We start from the raw sequence: 18,549 nt of genomic DNA on the forward strand, positions 1-18,549 counted from the left end.
TTGCAGGCATCCATTTCAAAATGAGCAAATATTTGCAAAAAAACAACAAAGTTTATCAGTTTGAACATTAAATATCTTGTCTTTGTGGTGTATTCAATTGAATATAGGTTGAAGGGGATTTGCAAATCATTGTATACTGTTTTTATTTCCATTTCACACAACGTCCCAACTTCATTGGAATTGGGGTTGTAAAGGTTTGTTAACTGACTTCATTCTTTGCAAATGTAGTTTGGGTTTCTGGTGTGGTTCAGTTCCTGAGAGTTCTCCCCATTGAGAAAATTTACCATCACCACATGGGGTCTGGGCAACATGTTAAATAATATGCAGTGAGCCCTGCAATAGTCACCTACAACCCCTGGCAAAAATTATGGAATCACCGGCCTCAGAGGATGTTCATTCAGTTGTTTAATTTTGTAGAAAAAAAGCAGATCACAGACATGACACAAAACTAAAGTCATTTCAAATGGCAACGTTCTGGCTTTAAGAAACACTATAAGAAATCAAGAAAAAAAGATTGTGGCAGTCAGTAACGGTTACTTTTTTAGACCAAGTAGAGGAAAAAAATATGCAATCACTCAATTCTGAGGAATAAATTATGGAATCACCCTGTAAATTTTCATCCCCAAAACTAACACCTGCATCAAATCAGATCTGCTCGTTAGTCTGCATCTAAAAAGGAGTGATCACACGTTGGAGAGCTGTTGCACCCAAGTGGACTGACATGAATCATGGCTCCAACATGAGAGATGTCAATTGAAACAAAGGAGAGGATTATCAAACTCTTAAAAGAGGGTAAATCATCACGCAATGTTGCAAAAGATGTTGGTTGTTCAGTCAGCTGTGTCTAAACTCTGGACCAAATGCAAACAACATGGGATGGTTGTTAAAGGCAAACATACTGGTAGACCAAGGAAGACATCAAAGCATCAAGACAGAAAACTTAAAGCAATATGTCTCAAAAATCGAAAAATGCACAACAAAACAAATGAGGAACGAATGGGAGGAAACTGGAGTCAACGTCTGTCACCGAACTGTAAGAAACCGCCTAAAGGAAATGGGATTTACATACAGAAAAGCTAAACGAAAGCCATCATTAACACCTAAACAGAAAAAAACAAGGTTACAATGGGCTAAGGAAAAGCAATCTTGGACTGTGGATGACTGGATGAAAGTCATATTCAGTGATGAATCTCGAATCTGCATTGGGCAAGGTGATGATGCTGGAACTTTTGTTTGGTGCCTTTCCAATGATATTTATAAAGATGACTGCCTGAAGAGAACATGTAAATTTCCACAGTCATTGATGATATGGGGCTGCATGTCAGGTAAAGGCACTGGGGAGATGGCTGTCATTACATCATCAGTAAATGCACAAGTTTACGTTGATATTTTGGACAATTGAAAGGATGTTTGGGGATGATGAAATCATTTTTCAAGATGATAATGCATCTTGCCATAGAGCAAAAACTGTGAAAACATTCCTTGCAAAAAGACACATAGGGTCAATGTCATGGCATAGGGTCAATATCAACGAGCAGATGTGATTTGATGCAGGTGTTAATTTTGGGGATGAAAATTTACAGGGTGATTCCATAATTTTTTCCTCAGAATTGAGTGATTCCATATTTTTTTTCCTCTGCTTGGTCTAAAAAAGTAACCGTTACTGACTGCCACAATCGTTTTTCTTGATTTCTTATAGTGTTTCTTAAAGCCAGAAAGTTGCCATTTGAAATGACTTTAGTTTTGTCATGTCTGTGATCTGCTTTTTTTGTACAAAATTAAACAACTGAATGAACATCCTCCGAGGCCGGTGATTCCATAATTTTTGCCAGGGGTTGTAGTAGGTATTCCTGTACAGCGCGGCGCCTCTGGGTGTCATCAAACACAACACAGAGTGGGTGGAGAATGTTGTGCAGATTTATTTATTTATTCATTTATTTTTCAGTAAAACACTACAGGTCTTTTTGTCTCCTCCTTCCCCAGGTGACCAGGTGACCCAGAAATGATGATGATCCTTTATCACACTTTATGTTCTTTTGAATGTCTTTCAATGTCTGACATAGAAAAAGGCAGAAGCTGTAAGTACTTTATACCACCTTGTTTCCTTTCATTTAATGACCATAAACCCATAGGAGCTGTAATACTGAATATTGTAATATAAGCCATTCAGCTTCATTTTAAATACGAGGTCTGTCCAAAAAGTATCGTACCTTTTTATTTTTTCAACAACTATATGGATTTTGAATCACGTGTGATTACATCAGCCAAGCTTGAACCTTCGCGCGCATGCGTAAGTTTTTCCACGCCTGTCGGTTGCGTCATTCGCAATGTGGGCAGGCTTTGAGTGAGGCACTGGTCCACCCCTCCTGTCAGATTTCGTTTGTCTGAGAACTTGCTGAGAGGACTGCTGCTTTGCTCCATGAAGTTTTTTCAGAAACTGTTAGAGACAGGCAGTTGGAAACCATTCGATAGATTCAGTTGGATATCGGTGAAGATTCTGTCGGTGTCACACAGATTATGGACTGGTAAAAGCTTTTTAAAGACGGCCCACAGCGGCGGAGGGTGCGCGGCGCGCCGAGTGGCCATTCGACAGGCTGGATCGACCAGATCATTTCTAAGCTGAATGCTGTGTTGATCCAGCTCATCATGTGACTACAACAGAAATGGCAACAGAGCTGGACATAGCACTTTTGCGGCACATTCCACTCTTACAGGAGATTTTGTAATGAAAGACGTGCGGAGGAGAAGCAGCTCAGGACGTGCAGCAAAAAAACACATCCATCTTGGAAGTCTCACAGGACATGTTGGGGCATGTCTAGCTGTTACACAATTTCTCGGATACTCACTCGACTGAAAGCCATCGAAAGCCGTCTGAATCTTCTGAATGGTTTCCAAGACGGAGGTGTTTTTTTTTTTTTTTTTGGTCGAGAGAGAGAGAGAGAGAGAGAGAGAGAGAGAGAGAGATTTACGAGGTCTGTTAGAAAACTATCCGACCTACCCCTCTCGTCGGATTTTTATTGCGAATAAAATGTCTGAACGATTTGGAGCTTTGCTGCATCAAATTTTTGCAGAAACTGTGAGAGATCTCCAGGTGGACACCATTCGGAAAATTCAGATGGCTTTCAGGGACGATTTTATGGGGATTACACAGATTAAGGAGTGCTCCAGCTGGTTTAAAGACCGCCCACAGTGGCTGAGAGCGCGGCGCACTCTGACCGCCGATCGACAGGCTGAAACCCCGCTGAAACAACCAGATCATTTCCAAAGTGAAGGCTTTGTTGATCCGGGACGTCGTCTGACTTCCACAGAAATGGCAGAAGACGTGGACATCAGCACTTTTTCGGCACATTCCACTGTTACAGGAGTTTCTGTCATGGAAAGAGAAGCGGAGGGATGCGCCACGGAGCTGCTCATGGCGCGGGACAAAAGCACCTCTGTGTTGGTCTCACAGGATGGCTTTCAGATGGCTTTAGGTGGGTTTTCAGTCGTGTGACTATCCGAGAAATGGTGGATGAGCTGGACATTCCAGAACATGTCCTGTGAGGCTTCATCACGGCGTGGCTTTGCGCCATGCGGCTCCGTCCCGACGTGCGAATTTCTTCGCTCCTCTTTCCATGACAAAAACTCCTGTAACACTGGAATGTGCCGTTCATTTCCAAACTGAACGCTGTGTTGATCCGGGACATCGTCTGACTACCACAGAAATTGCAGAAGACGTGGACATCAGCACTTTTTCGGCACATTCAGACAGACGGCGGAGAAATTTGCGCGTCGGGACGGAGCCGCATGGCGCAAAGCAACGCCTTGATGAAGCCTCACAGGGCATGTTCTGGCATGTCCAGCTCATCCACAATTTCTCAGATAGTCACACGACTGACAAGCCACCGAAAGCCATCTGAAAGCCGTCCTGTGAGACGAACACAGAGGTGCTTTTGTCCCGCGCCATGAGCGGCCCCGTGGCGTATCCCTCCGCTTCTCTTTCCATGATAAAAACTCCTGTAACAGTGGAACGTGCCGAAAAAGTGCTGATGTCCACGTCTTCTGCCATTTCTGTGGAAGTCAGACGACGTCCCGGATCAACAAAGCCTTCACTTTGGAAATGATCTGGTTGTTTCAGCGGGGTTTCAGCCTGTCGATCGGCGCTCAGAGTGCGCCGCGCTCTCAGCCGCTATGGGCGGTCTTTAAACCGGCTGGAGCACTCCTTAATTTGTGTAATCTCCATAAAATCGTCCCTGAAAGTCATCTGAATTTTCCGATTGGTGTCCACCTGGAGGTCTCTCACAGTTTTCTGGAAAAATTTGATGCAGCAAAGCTCCAAATCGTTCAGACATTTTATCCGCAATAAAAATCTGACGAGAGGGGTAGGCCACTGCTCACACAAAGCCTGCTCACAGGCGAATGACGCAACCGACAGGCGTGAAAAAATTCAGGCATGCGCATGAAGGTTCAAGCTTGGCTGATGCAATCACACGTGATTCAAATCCATATGGTTTTTGCAAAAAATAAAAAGGTCGGATAGTTTTCTAACAGACCTCGTAGTCCTATGACACACACATGGATCTGAACACGATACATTCCTCAAAATACATTTTGTATTGCCAGCTGATATACGGCCAGTAAATGAAGGCATTTGTAATGATGTTGTGGTGATGACATTTGTACCCTATTGCTGCTAGTGCGGAGGACCATTCTGACTGATTCGGCTTCATTCTTTCTCATTCTTGCTAGGTGTGGCAGGGCCCTTAGATTTGCACTAAATAATGGTTGAGTAGTCGACTTTCAAAATAGTCATTTGTGGCAGCCCTAGTTGACATCAACTAACTGTCTACAGTTCCTTTGGAGAATGGCAGGTTATGAGGAATTATTACATTTTCAACACAATCTTTCATTAATAAAAGAAAAAAAAACCATCAAGGTGCTTTGACAGAATGGTCATTGCTGTGTTTTTACTTAGTGTTATTCTCTGTAACATTGTATTAGACGTTAGTTGATCAATTTGACCATAGTTGGTTGATTGATCACCATAGCAGTAGTGACTCGACAAACAAAATTGTCAAACAACCTACGACTGACTCCAAGTCATCTGCTTGGAGCCATATAACATTGTGTAGGCCATGAGGTCATCCACTGCAGCATTTTACCCAGTGCTGGGCATGGATTTGCCAGTTCACAGTTTCTTGTTTATATTGTGTTAAATTACAATGAAAGTCATCCCAAAGTGATATACGCAATGAATAAGGTCCAGACCTTACCCACCTTATGAGTAAGCACACGTGCAACCATGGCAAACCCCCCACAGGAAGAAACCTTTGTCAGACCACAGTCAGTGAGGTGGACATCTGGTGTGGTCTTTTAATCATCATTTTTCATCATGCACGGAGTGTGTTGAGCCAACCGTCAGACTTCTCCGCACTACTCGGTACTTGGGCAAAAAAAACCAAACAGTACGAGGTCTGTTAGAAAAGTATCGGACCTTTTTATTTTTTGCAATAACCTTATGGATTTGAATCACGTGTGATTGCATCAGCCAAGCTTGAACCCTCATGCGCATGCGTGAGTTTTTCACGCCTGTCGGTTGCGTCATTCGCCTGTGAGCAAGCTTTGAGTGAGCACTGGTCCTCCCCCCTCGTCGTATTTTCATTGTGAGGAAAATGTCTGAACGGCTGGAACAGCGCTGCATCAAATTTTTCCAGAAACTGTGAGAGACAGCCAGGTGGACACCATTCGGAAAATTCAGATGGCTTTCAGGGACGATTTTATGGGCATCACACAGATTAAGGAGTGGTACAGCCGGTTTAAAGATGGTGCACAATGGCTGAGGGCGCACCGCGCTCTGAGCGGTGATTTTGCTGAAATGACCAGATCATTTGCAAACTGAATGCTGTGTTAATCCGGGACGTCGTCTGACTACCAGAGAAATGGCAGAAAAGGTAGACATAGCACTTTCCCGGCACATTCCACTGTTAAAGGAGATTTTGTCATGAAAACAGGAGCGGAGTAATTCGCCACGGAGACGCTAATGGCGCGGAACAAGACCATGTTGGTCTCACAGGACATGTTGTGAGATGCTCAGCTCTTCGACAATTTCTCAGATACTCACTCAACTGAAAAGCCACCCAAAGCCGTCTGAATCTTCCGAATGGTGGAAGAGCTGGGCATGTCCCGTGAGACTTCCAACACGGAGATGCTTTTTGTTCTGCGCCATTAGCGGCTCCGTCCTGACGCGCAAATTCCGCTGCACGTCTTTCATTACAAAATCTCCTGTAACAGTGTAATATGCCGAAAAAGTGCTATGTCCACCTCTCTTGCCATTTCTCTGGTAGTCAAACGACGTCCCTGATCAACAAAGCCTTCACTTTGGAAATGATCTGGTCGTTTCAGCTTGTCGATTGCCGCTCGAAGCGCGGCGTGCCCTCAGCCGCTGTGAGCCGTCTTTAATCTGGTTGTAATGCTCCTTAATCGGTGTGATGCCCATAAGATCTTCACCGAAAGCCATCTGAAGTTTCCAAATGGTTTCTACCTGGCTGTCTCTCAGTTTCTGAAAAAATTTTGATGCAGCAAAGCGGCAGTCGCTCGGCCATTTTCCTGACAATGAAAATCCGCCGAGGGGGCTGGACCACTCCTCCCACAAAGCGTGCTCACAGGCGAATGACGCAACCGACAGGCGTGAAAAAACTCACGCATGCGCACAAAGGTTCAAGCTTGGCTGATGCAATCACACGTGATTCAAATCCATAAGGTTATTGCAAAAAATAAAAATGTCCGATACTTTTCTAACAGATCTCGTACAAGACAACAGTAACAATACAAGATTGCCTTAAGTACAGAATTTTATAACAGGAAAGGTGCAACTGAAACAACCAAATACAGGTCAGTGTGATGTAGATCAGAGCCCCAGGTAAACTGAGTGCATTGATTCTATATGCATGATGATGTAGCACCAGCACTTAATCATCCAGGTAGTAAACTTGCAAGTTTTCTCAACATCCTGTTGGTCTTCAAGATGTGCCACTGCTCATCCAAGTGTCATATTCAGTTATGAAAAAAATCTCTGGCTCATCTATGTGTATATGTGTTGGTAATATTTTTCTGAAATGATGTTTGATGGGATTTGGATTAGCATGACATAGACCAGAGTTGATGAAAGAATCTCAAAAAAACAAAAAAAACAAAAAAAACTGGAGGTAGGGGGTAGTGAGAGCAGTAAAGCAGCCATGAAGTATATGACAGCTGCTTGATTGTTCTTTGGCAAACAGCTGAAGAGGTGCAGAGTGCATGTCCCCCAGACAAAGGCAGAACAGAGGTAATATTGAGAAAACTATCATTTCAACATAAATTTAATGTCTGTATGTCATCCCTATTGGCAGGAGACCAACTAAAAGCTCCTCTAAGCATCCTCAAATAAATAGTCAGCTAATGTAGCTGGCAAGTTTAAAATAAGTGTTGAACAGAAAATACCAAGTCAGTCAGATCTTGGAGCATGCTCTCATACTGCATGTTGTCCTCACCCCCAAAGAACTATCTGTTGGCCCATCTATATCTCCCTATCTTTTGGCTTGTATAGGAGCATCCCATTGTCTTAACCCATTTGCAGAGTTACTCAGCAATGAAGTATTTGCATGCTGGAACATGCTCAGAAAAAAACACCCTACATGGATGTAGGGCTGTAATTGAAGTTCCCTCACAAAGCAAGTAACAACCTCATCTGGTTCTCCCTTAACACAAACTTCTGAAAACGTTGAGGTCAGTGAACCGACAAAGGCAACGAAGTAGGGATGGGCCTGATCCGATCCAATATTGGTATCTGATCAGATATTTGCATTATCCATGTATCGGGTAGTCGAAGGGACAGGACCAATCCACTTCCCACTTTATACCCTTGGTAACTTACCATGTCATTTTGCTTCTGAATCATCACGATGGTGAGTGCAAAAAAATTGTAATTAACAGCAAGCAGTAGATCAGGAATAGTATTTAAAAAGTAGTGGTGTTATCTTTCTAATGCACTTCATTCATTACAAGCAAGGAGGTTAACAGCTAACACTTGTTTTTCCCTCTTTTTTTAAAACAGCCACAGCTCGACAAGATGCTTGTTATTTTATGAAGCTGCAGCTTGTTTCCCAGTCACTTGTTTATTGAGGAGAAATTAAATTTACTGCTGTGCCTCGCATCATAAAAATATATCCATCAATGACTCGAGAGCCAAACTAATTTATGTAAAGCAGCTTCATTTCAAAGCTGTAGTAAGGGTTGTTGATCCCCGGCCCGTGATATGTCAAGTAATTAATATGTTGCTAGTTTCACCACAGAAATGTCACATGATGTGATTAAAAATGACAAGTAGGAAATTGGCTGTATGGACTACCATTTGCCATTGTAGCTGTATGACAGCAAATTGATGACATTGCTGCAAAATTTATCATCATTGATTGTATTTGATTATCATTGATATGTAATGTTGACTAAATTGGCATAATGTTTGTCATCAATCTACTTGTTAATATCCCCTGACCTATTCTTCTTGTTGGTCATGTTTGGTATTGCCAGTGTTTTTTTCCAGAGCCCTCATTTATCAAACTGCACAGAAAAGGTTCTAAATGCTGTCATACAAAATTTAGTATGTGTGCAAGTACAAAAAAATCAGTATTTGAATGCATGTGACGTCAGCTGTTGATAAATCCCATGTGTCCTGAAACACATGCTCGTGCACATTCATGGTCATTTGCGCTCAGAAACACCCTCAGTTAACATATACGTATAGTAAGAAAACATCCATTTGTTGCTTGTTTCTCTCCAGAATAATGCTTAAGAAGAAAGATAAACCAGGTGGCAGGACTGAGGTGGAGGACTTTTGAATATGTAGATAAGGAGGTCTTCTCTCTCCTATAGAGGCTTTGCACATGGCGTCACAGGTCACGTGCAGGTTGGGGTCACACATGGCCACTGCCATTCTGAAGGTCAATTTGAGCCGACCAGAATACACTTACACCATGCCAGAGATGTGTTTGTGCAGTTCACAGTTGCAACAGATGTGGACACCAGGAAGAATGTGAGCTTCTGCAGGATTCCAGTGGACGCAGATCACAGAATTTTGTGGATTGTTGCAATCTACCAAAAAGGCTGGTTTCCCACTGAATACACTCGCTTGTGTAGTGAACACTTCACATCAGGTACGTTTGTGATTTGTTGTTGTTGAAAATCATTGTACAATAAATTATAATAATTTTGAGTGAAATGTTCCCCAATGTCAGGAAGATGTCTCTGTAATTATTTATTTAAGGTGCATAACAAAGACTAACATTTCGGTGTTGGGTTACATTTGGTTACGATGTTTGATTACATCTAGGACTCTGTTGAAGATAACCATACATCGCAACATTAGTCTTTCTTATGCACCTTTTAATAAATAATTTAATAACGCAAACGTGTGTTGCACCGCCGTTCCTTTCTCTGCATGTTTCGTCCTGACCTGGCTGCACCACACACACCACACCTGGAATTATCCATAACTTGAATGCAAGGCCCTGTGTGGTCATCTTACCTATGGAAACTATTGGAGCATGTCCAAAGACTAGCCACAAAATGAGTACCAGGATTAACGGAACTCTTGTAGAAGGACAGATTCAAAACTTGCAACATACCTGCATTTGTACATAGAAGAATACCTGGGGACTTGAGCAATACCTAATATGTTCACGGAAAATATACTAAGAACTGCACACCTGATGCAGTGACAAATGTTAAGATGATGAAAGAGGATGGATAACTGAATAGAATAGCTTTATTTGTCATTGAATATGAGGTCTGTTAGAAAACTATCCAACCTTTTTATTTTTTTTAAAAAACTATATGGATTTGAATCGTGCGCTTGCATTAGCCAAGCTTGAACCTTCGTGCGCATGCGTGAGTTTTTTCACACCTGTTGGTTGCGTCATTCGCCTGTGGGGAGGCTTTGAGTGAGCACTGGTCCAGCCCCCTCGTCGGATTTTCATTGTCAGGAAAATGGCTGAGTGATTGGAGCAGCGCTGAATCAAATTTTTCCAGAAACTGTGAGAGACAGCCAGGTGGAAACCATTCAGAAGATTCAGACGGCTTTCGGTGAAGATACTCTGGGAGTCACACAGATTAAGGATCATTACAACCGGATTAAAGACGGCCCACAGCGGCGCAGGGCGCGCTGCACTCCGAACGGCCATCGACAGGCTGAAACGACCAGATCATTTCCAAAGTGAAGGCTGTGTTGATCCGGGACGTCGTCTGACTACCAGAGAAATTGTGGAAGAGTTGGACATCAGCACTTTTGCGGCACATTCCACTGTTACAGGAGATTTTGTAATGAAAGACGTGCAGAGGAATTCGCGCGTCGGGACGGAGCCGCTAATGGCGCACAACAAAAAGCACGTCTGTGTTGGAAACCATTCGGAAGATTCAGACGGCTTTTGGTAGCTTTTCAGTCGAGTGAGTATCCGAGAAATTGTGTAACAGCTGGGCATGTCACAACTGTCCTGTGACCACCATTTGCCTCACGCGGTGCAACACATCTCCTTCGCATAGAGTTGATCAGGTTGTCAATTGTGGCCTGTGGAATGTTGGTCCACTCCTCTTCAGTGGCTGTGCGAAGTTGCTGGATATTGGCAGGAACTGGTACACGCTGTCGTATACGCCGGTCCAGAGCATCCCAGACATGCTCAATGGGTGACATGTCCGGTGAGTATGCCGGCCATGCAAGAACTGGGACATTTTCAGCTTCCAAGAATTGTGTACAGATCCTTGCAACATAGGGCCGTGCATTATCCTGCTGCAACATGAGGTGATGTTCTTGGATGTATGGCACAACAATGGGCCTCAGGATCTCGTCACAGTATCTCTGTGCATTCAAAATGCCATCAATAAAATGCACCTGTGTTCTTCATCCATAACAGACGCCTGCCCATACCATAACCCCACCACCACCATGGGCCACTCGATCCACAACATTGACATCAGAAAACCGTTCACCCATCTGCCCTGGACAGTGTGAACCGGGATTCATCCGTGAAGAGAACACTTCTCCAACGTGCCAAACGCCAGCGAATGTGAGCATTTGCCCACTCAAGTCGGTTACGACAACGAACTGGAGTCAGGTCAAGACCCCGATGAGGACGACGAGCATGCAGATGAGCTTCCCTGAGATGGTTTCTGACAGTTTGTGCAGAAATTCTTTGGTTATGCAAACCGATTGTTTCAGCAGCTGTCCGAGTGGCTGGTCTCAGACGATCTTGGAGGTGAACATGCTGGATGTGGAGGTCCTGGGCTGGTGTGGTTACACGTGGTCTGTGGTTGTGAGGCTGGTTGGATGTACTGCCAAATTCTCTGAAACGCCTTTGGAGACAGCTTATGGTAGAGAAATGAACATTCAATACACGAGCAACAGCTCTGGTTGACATTCCTGCTGTCAGCATGCCAGTTGCACGCTCCCTCAAATCTTGCGACATCTGTGGCATTGTGCTGTGTGATAAAACTACACCTTTCAGAGTGGCGTTTTATTGTGTACAGTCTAAGGCACACCTGTGCACTAATCATGATGTCAAATCAGCATCTTGATATGGCACACCTGTGAGGTGGGATGGATTATCTCAGCAAAGGAGAAGTGCTCATTATCACAGATTTAGACTGGTTTGTGAACAATATTTGAGGGAAATGGTGATATTGTGTATGTGGAAAGTTTTAGATCTTTGAGTTCATCTCATACAAAATGGGAGCAAAACCAAAAGTGTTGCGTTTATATTTTTGTTGTGTGTGTATATATATATATATATATATATATATGTATATGTATGTGTGTGTTTTTTTTTTTTTTTTAATGAAAGATGTGCGGACGGGTCTGCGCGTCGGGACGCAGCCTGCGCGGTGCAGCGGCACAGGAAAAACACCTCCGTGTTGATAACCATTTGTAAAATCCAGGCGGCTTTTGATGGCTTTCAGTGGAGTGAGTATATGAGAAATTGTTTAACAGCTGGACATGTTCCAACTTGTCCTTAAGGCTTCCAACAGAGGTGTTTTTCTTGTGGCGGAGCGTCGCGGCGGCTGCGAGCCGACGCTGCAATCCGCCCGCACGTCTTTCATTAAAAACATCTCCTTTAACAGTGGAATATCCAGATAAAATGCTGAAACCAACTTCTTCTGAAACTTCTCTGTTCTCTCACGAAGTCCTGGATCAATAGAGGTTGAAATGTGGAGGTTTTCAGCTTGAAACAGGCTGACGACGGCGCCTGAGAGTGCTGCGCGACATTTCGCACCGTGGGAAGTCCTTAAAGCGACAGTATCACCTCAAAATCAAATTTTCACCGAAAACCGGCTTAATTTTTCGAACCGTGTCCACTTCGATGTGTCTCACAGGTTTAGAAAAAATTTTGATCAAACAAAGCGCCAGTCTCTCAGCAACTTCTCAGACAAAGGAATTCCGACGAGGGGCTGGACGACTCCTCCCACAAGGAGTGCTCAAAGGCGAATGACGTCACCCACAGGCGTGGAAAAACTCATGCATGCGCACGAGGGTTCAAGCATGTCTGACGTAAAAACATATGAATGAAATCCATATAGTTTTTGAAAAAAATAAAAAGGACCTATACTTTATATACGAGGTCTGTCAATAAAGTATAGGTCCTTTTTATTTTTTTCAAAAACTATATGGATTTCATTCACGTGTGATTGCATCAGCCAAGCTTGAACCTTCGTGCGCATGCGTGAGTTTTTTCACGCCTGTCGGTTGCGTCATTCGCCTGTGAGCACTGGTCCACCCCTCTCGTCGGATTTTTATTGCGAATAAATGTCTGAACGATTTGGAGCTTTGCTGCATCAATTTTTTTCCAGAAACTGTGAGAGACCTCCAGGTGGACACCGTTCGGAAAATTAATATGGCTTTCAGGCACGATTTTATGGGGATTATACAGATTAAGTAGTGTTACTGCCGCTTTAAGGATGGCCCACAACTGCTGAGAGCGCGCTGCGCTCCGAGCGCCAATCGACATGCTCAAACAACCAGATCATTTCCAACGTGAAGGCTTTGTTTATCCGGGACCTCGTCTGACTTTCACAAAAAGACAGAAGGCGTGGACATCAGCACTTTTTCGGCACATTTCGCTGTTACAGGAGTTTTTTTATGGAAAGAAAAGCGGAGGGACGCGCCACGGAGCCGTTCATTACGTGGGACAAAACCACCTCGGTGTTGGTCTCACAGGACGGCTTTGAGATGGCTTTCAGATGGATTCCAGTTGCTTTTCATTCGTGTGATTATCCGATTGTGATTGTGCATGAGCTGGACATGCCCCAACATGTCCTGGAAGGCTTCATCACGGCATTGCTTTGCGCCATGCGGCTCCACCGCGACGCGTGGAACTCCTCCGCACGTCTGTCTTTATGTGCTGAAAAAGTGCTGATGTCCACGTCTTTTCACAATTCCTGTGCTAGTCAAACGACATACCGGATCAAGACAGCGTCCAGTTTAGAAATGAACGGCACATTCCACTGTTACAGGAGTTTTTGTCATGGATAGAGGAGCGGCTCCACCGCGCTTTACTGTTTCCAATAAACTTAAACCAAATAAAAAATGCATAAATGCTAAAGTTGAACTGAGATTTTCTTCAGTGTAAACAGCATCTTGAACCAAGAGCTTAAAAGTGCCTGGTTATCTGTAAACAAAAAAAAAATAATCTTATAAAACATAGTGACCAAGCTTTAAATATTAAATTAACAATATACTGGAACCCTGAAAGATTTCACTTAAGGTTTTTTGCCAGGAAATCCAGCATGTTCACGTTGGTTGGTTTCAAACAAATACACTGGAACGTAACTACATTGCCTGAGGCACTAAAAAGTCTCTCTGAGGGTGAGCTACTAGCAGGTATACAGAGGTATTTTCTGGCGAGTTTGCTCAAGTATGGAAAGTTAAGCTGATGGAGCTGCCACCAGGAGAGAGGGTTCTCACCAGCATCGATGGTTGGAGACACCAGGTAGCTGTTGAGCTTGGCCTCTACAGTGTGTGAAGGTACCACAGACCATGGAGCTGGAGAGGTTTTGAAGAAACTGGCTAAGGACTTCCGGGCCTTCTTTTGAGTGGCTTCTGATAGTTCCATGTGGTCTTCACTGCCTGGGATTTGTGCCTAGAATATAAGAAAAAAATAATAATTAAATGTTGTTGTGTGTATATTTTAGTTATTATTTTATACAAATGAACACTTACATTTGACACAAGTGCTTTGATTTCAGACATCACTCTGGCTTTGATGTTGCGCACCTTGTCACCACTGATGTAGCCCGCTTTAAATCTGGGATCCACAAAGCAGGTCATATCCAGAAGTTCTTGTGTTACTGGATCATCATATTTGGTGTTCATGTAGTCCAGGATCTTTTTCTTTATGCACTTTGTCAGGTCACTATCTTCATCTTTTGCAGCAAGAAGAGAAGTATTCATCAAGTGAAGCACCGGTTTCACCTATGATAGTCACATATTTTTCAGCAGAAAGGGCGTCAGTGAACTCTTGCAGAGGCTGGAGAGCCTGGTTAATTGATTCTAGGACATCTAGATCTTGCCAAGTTGGGACTAAATGTCTTGACTTCCTGTCTGTTGATAATACATCACATATGGCTTTTTGCTGCTCAAGAACTCTTTGGATCATACTTTGTCTAGATCCCCATCTAGTCTGACATTCTTTGATGAGTGCATGCTCTGGGAGGTGGTGTTCTTGCTGTGCCTTTCTCAGTGCAGTCTTCTCCTTGCAGCTGTGTGAGAAATGTCCTACTATCTTTTTACATAGTCCTACAGCTCTGGAAATGCGCTAATCACCTTTAATAGCATTTTCTGTAGAGGGGACAAAAACAAGGGACAATTGCAGATTTAGTTTGGGCTGAAAGAACATGGTATTATCAAATTAAAATGCCTCTGAGGCAACTTGTAATGTAGTGTTGGGCTATACAACCCATGGCAATAATTATGGAATCACCGGCCTCGGATCTGCTTTTTTTCTATAAAATTAAACAACTGAATGACCATCCTCCGAGGTTCCATAATTATTCCATAATTTTTGCCAGGGGATGTACAACAGTAAATTGATTTCAACTGACAGTCAAATGTACAACATACAATGCAAGCACTCACCAATGGCCAGATGCAGACGGTGGCCAAAGCACTGTAGTCTGGCCCACTTGTTGAGTTCTATAGCCTTTACCACATTAGCGCCATTATCTGTCGTTATAGCCACTTGTTTGTCTTCATTCAAGCCCCCGTTTGCCAAAACATCCCGCAGAGCACTCGCTATATTTTTCCCTGTGTGGGATTCTGGGAAATACGTGACTTCCAGACACCGTGTTGTCAGTTCAAAGTCTTTGCTGAGAAAATGAACAGTAAAGCTCATAAACGGCTCAGTTGTGCGACTGGACCATAGATCCATAGTGCTGGCGTAAAAGTCCACTTGACTCAGCTCTGTCTTACAGTCGCTACACATGCCTCGTACATCTGTGGAATGGCAACTTGAGAGAAGTATGTTCGTGATGGAACCTGATATCTGCGGTCTACTTCCTTCATTTGATCCAAAAAACTTTCTTTCTCCACGGTGCTAAGTGGTATCATGCATTTTGCGACGTAATGTGCAACAGCTGCGGTGATAGCTTTGTGGCGCTGTCCCCGACCCAAAGGCATAGGTACACGACCCTCTCGTTCACTGGGGTGAACTACAACACATGGCACCTGAGCTGGGCAGCAATGAGAAATGCTACCCCAGCTCGCTGCCTCTCCACACGGGAAACGCCAGAGAAGTGGAGCGCCCAGCCTCTCTCCAGGAGTTGGGTGCCAGAGCCTAAGCTTTGTGTGGAGGTGAGCCCAACTACTTCTAGTCGGTACCTTTCAACCTCCGGCATAAGCTCAGGCTCCTCCTCCCCTAGCGAGGTGACGTTCCACGTCCCAACAGCCAGATGCTGTGAGCGCGGACTGGGCCGCCCAGCCACCCGCCCTTGAGTGCCACCCAGTCCTCTCTGCACCCGACTCCCATGGCCCCCTCTGCAGGCGGTGAACCCACACGAGGGCAGGCCCTCGTCGCTCTTTCGGGCTGAGCCCGGCCGGGTCATGCGTGCCCCAACCACAGGCCTGGTGTCGGGTTTAGAATACTGTACCTTTGATAAGAGGAAGAGACAACCAGGGAATAAAACAAGTGAGAGATAGAATTCAATTTGAGCTCGCGAGGAGTGCAGTCAGGCTGTACACCAAAGCTACACTAAAGTCTGGCCTGCGCTCCCGCTCTTTTTATTTAGGACTTCCCTACATACATGGGCGGTACAGCTCCTGAGGGGAAGAGTGATAGCGCGTGAGCTGTTGCCGCAGAACTGCTGATTGCACAATACATTCAGGATGTTCAGAACCTTTTTAATCTTGGGCTCGGTTAAGATGTGTTTAAGACATCTAACGATTAATCACACTTCTTCTAGCAAAAGGACTGATGTATCACAATCACACTGTGGTTGGAACATTCAATTCTCTATTCTTTATCTTACTGCTCAGCTTCGGCTGCGTCCTGCATGAGTCATCTTCACATGTCCTAAAAAGAGCTTAGCGTGCACACAGAGATACCACAACTTGCAGAAACACGTCATGTCACATATCTTAAGTAACCTTCACCCATCACATCAGTACAATACACTTTATCAGAGCAGAGAGAACTACATTCTACCAGAGCAGAGAACACAAAACATGCATGATAAAATAAAACAGTGTATCTACAGAATAACTCCAACACCTGGCTACAGGGTGGGGCCCCGGCTCCATCATACCGGGCGACGTCTTCATCCTTGATATTTCACTGGTCATAGTAGCTTCTCTGGATTTACCGATTGATCTACGTTCCGACCCTCACCTATGGTCATGAGATTTGCCTCATGACCGAAAGAACAAGATTGCAAGTACAAGCGGCCGCGTTTTCCCCGCAGGGTGCCTGGGCGCTCCCTTAGAGATAGGGTGAGGAGCTTGGTCACTCGGGAGGAGCTCAGAGTCGAGCCGCTGCTCCTCCACGTCGAAATGAGCCAGCTTATGTGGCCCGGGCATCTTTTCTGGATGCCCCCTGGACGCCTCGCTGGAGAGGTGTTCTAGGGAAGACCCAGGATGTGCTGGAGGGACTATGTCTCTCAGCTGGATTGCAAACGCCTCAGGGTTGACCTCTGTGTTGACTATGATCTCTGCTTTGTAGTCTTATTTCATTTTTTCCCCCCTTTTTTATGAAGTACAGAGTGCGTTGAATAAATCTTTCTTCAGGTCTTCAGTTGTTCGGGTGTCTGTGTCCTCACAAGCCACCTAAGAGCTTGAAGTTGGCGGCTGCCTTATAGAGGGAAGCTGTGTGGGGTGGACGGGGTGTGAGGATCACATCCCCCTACCCTAGTATGCTGACTTTAATTAATGATCAAGAAGGAGGTCAAAACAGTGATTATACACCAGCTGGCACACTTCCATTTTGAACGTCAGGTTGAAATCTATCTCTCTTTATACCCCTTGGCATTTACTCAAGTCAGTCTTGGTCTTGCACATGGGTGGCACAGCACTATATGCCACCACATTCACAGTGGAATGCAGTAAAGGTTGAAGCGACTGTGGTCCTCATCAGACCTTCTTCATTGATGGCAGGGGTTGGAGAAAAGAGAACAGAAAAAAGAAGAGAATCTGGGTTGCCTGAGAAGGAAGAGAATTTGTTCTTTTGTGGTTATGTAGTTTGGAAGGAATTATTTTTATCCCCTGCTGGTTGAAGGCTTGAAGGAGTATTATGTTGTCGATCTCCACCTGTCTGTCTGTCTGCCCCTCCCTCCCGACAGGGGTATAAGTGTTCTGAAATCAACTCCTCTCACATTTTTAGGAGGAATTTCGTGAAACTTGGTACCAGTCCTTGTTTTAAGTTGGTAATACACACATTATCATGGTGTTTCAGTTGGGCTCATTTTACCAGAGTTATGGCCCTTGATTAACAAATCTGGTCTCCATCAGTTTCATGACTCATGAAAGACCAGTGCCTGCATTTTTAATCAACACTTCTCACACGTTTAGGAGGAATTTCATGAAACCTGGTACAATTGGTAATACACACTTTATCATATTGTTTGACTTAAAGGGCATCAGAGAAAATTCCTTTTCAGTTATATTTTGCAGTGCAGAGTCTGAATCGATAGGTTAACTTTTAACAGGAATATATTTGTTTTATGCTATAATTCATTAGCAAGAAATGTCTTTCTTTTTTATGAAAGAAATTCTTAATTAAAATGAGCTCATTTTACAGTTCTTGCTAGAAGTGCAAATAGCTGATGTGTGTTGACAAAACAGAATGTATCAAAGCACTCTTTGCCAGCAGGGGATATTGTGCTCTCAGAACACTCTAGTTCTGTTTGGGATAGTTTTACTATAGTTCAGCAATAGTATTTTGAGTAGATGTTTAATTATTCTTGTTCATTTGCTCAGTTAAACTTGATCAATGTGATTATATAATATGCCAACATCAGAGCAGTCTTCTGGCTGGTGTTGCCATAGCAACTATACTTCTT

This window comes from Thalassophryne amazonica, chromosome 1 (assembly GCF_902500255.1).
Source record: "Thalassophryne amazonica chromosome 1, fThaAma1.1, whole genome shotgun sequence".
Lineage (NCBI taxonomy): Eukaryota > Metazoa > Chordata > Actinopteri > Batrachoidiformes > Batrachoididae > Thalassophryne > Thalassophryne amazonica.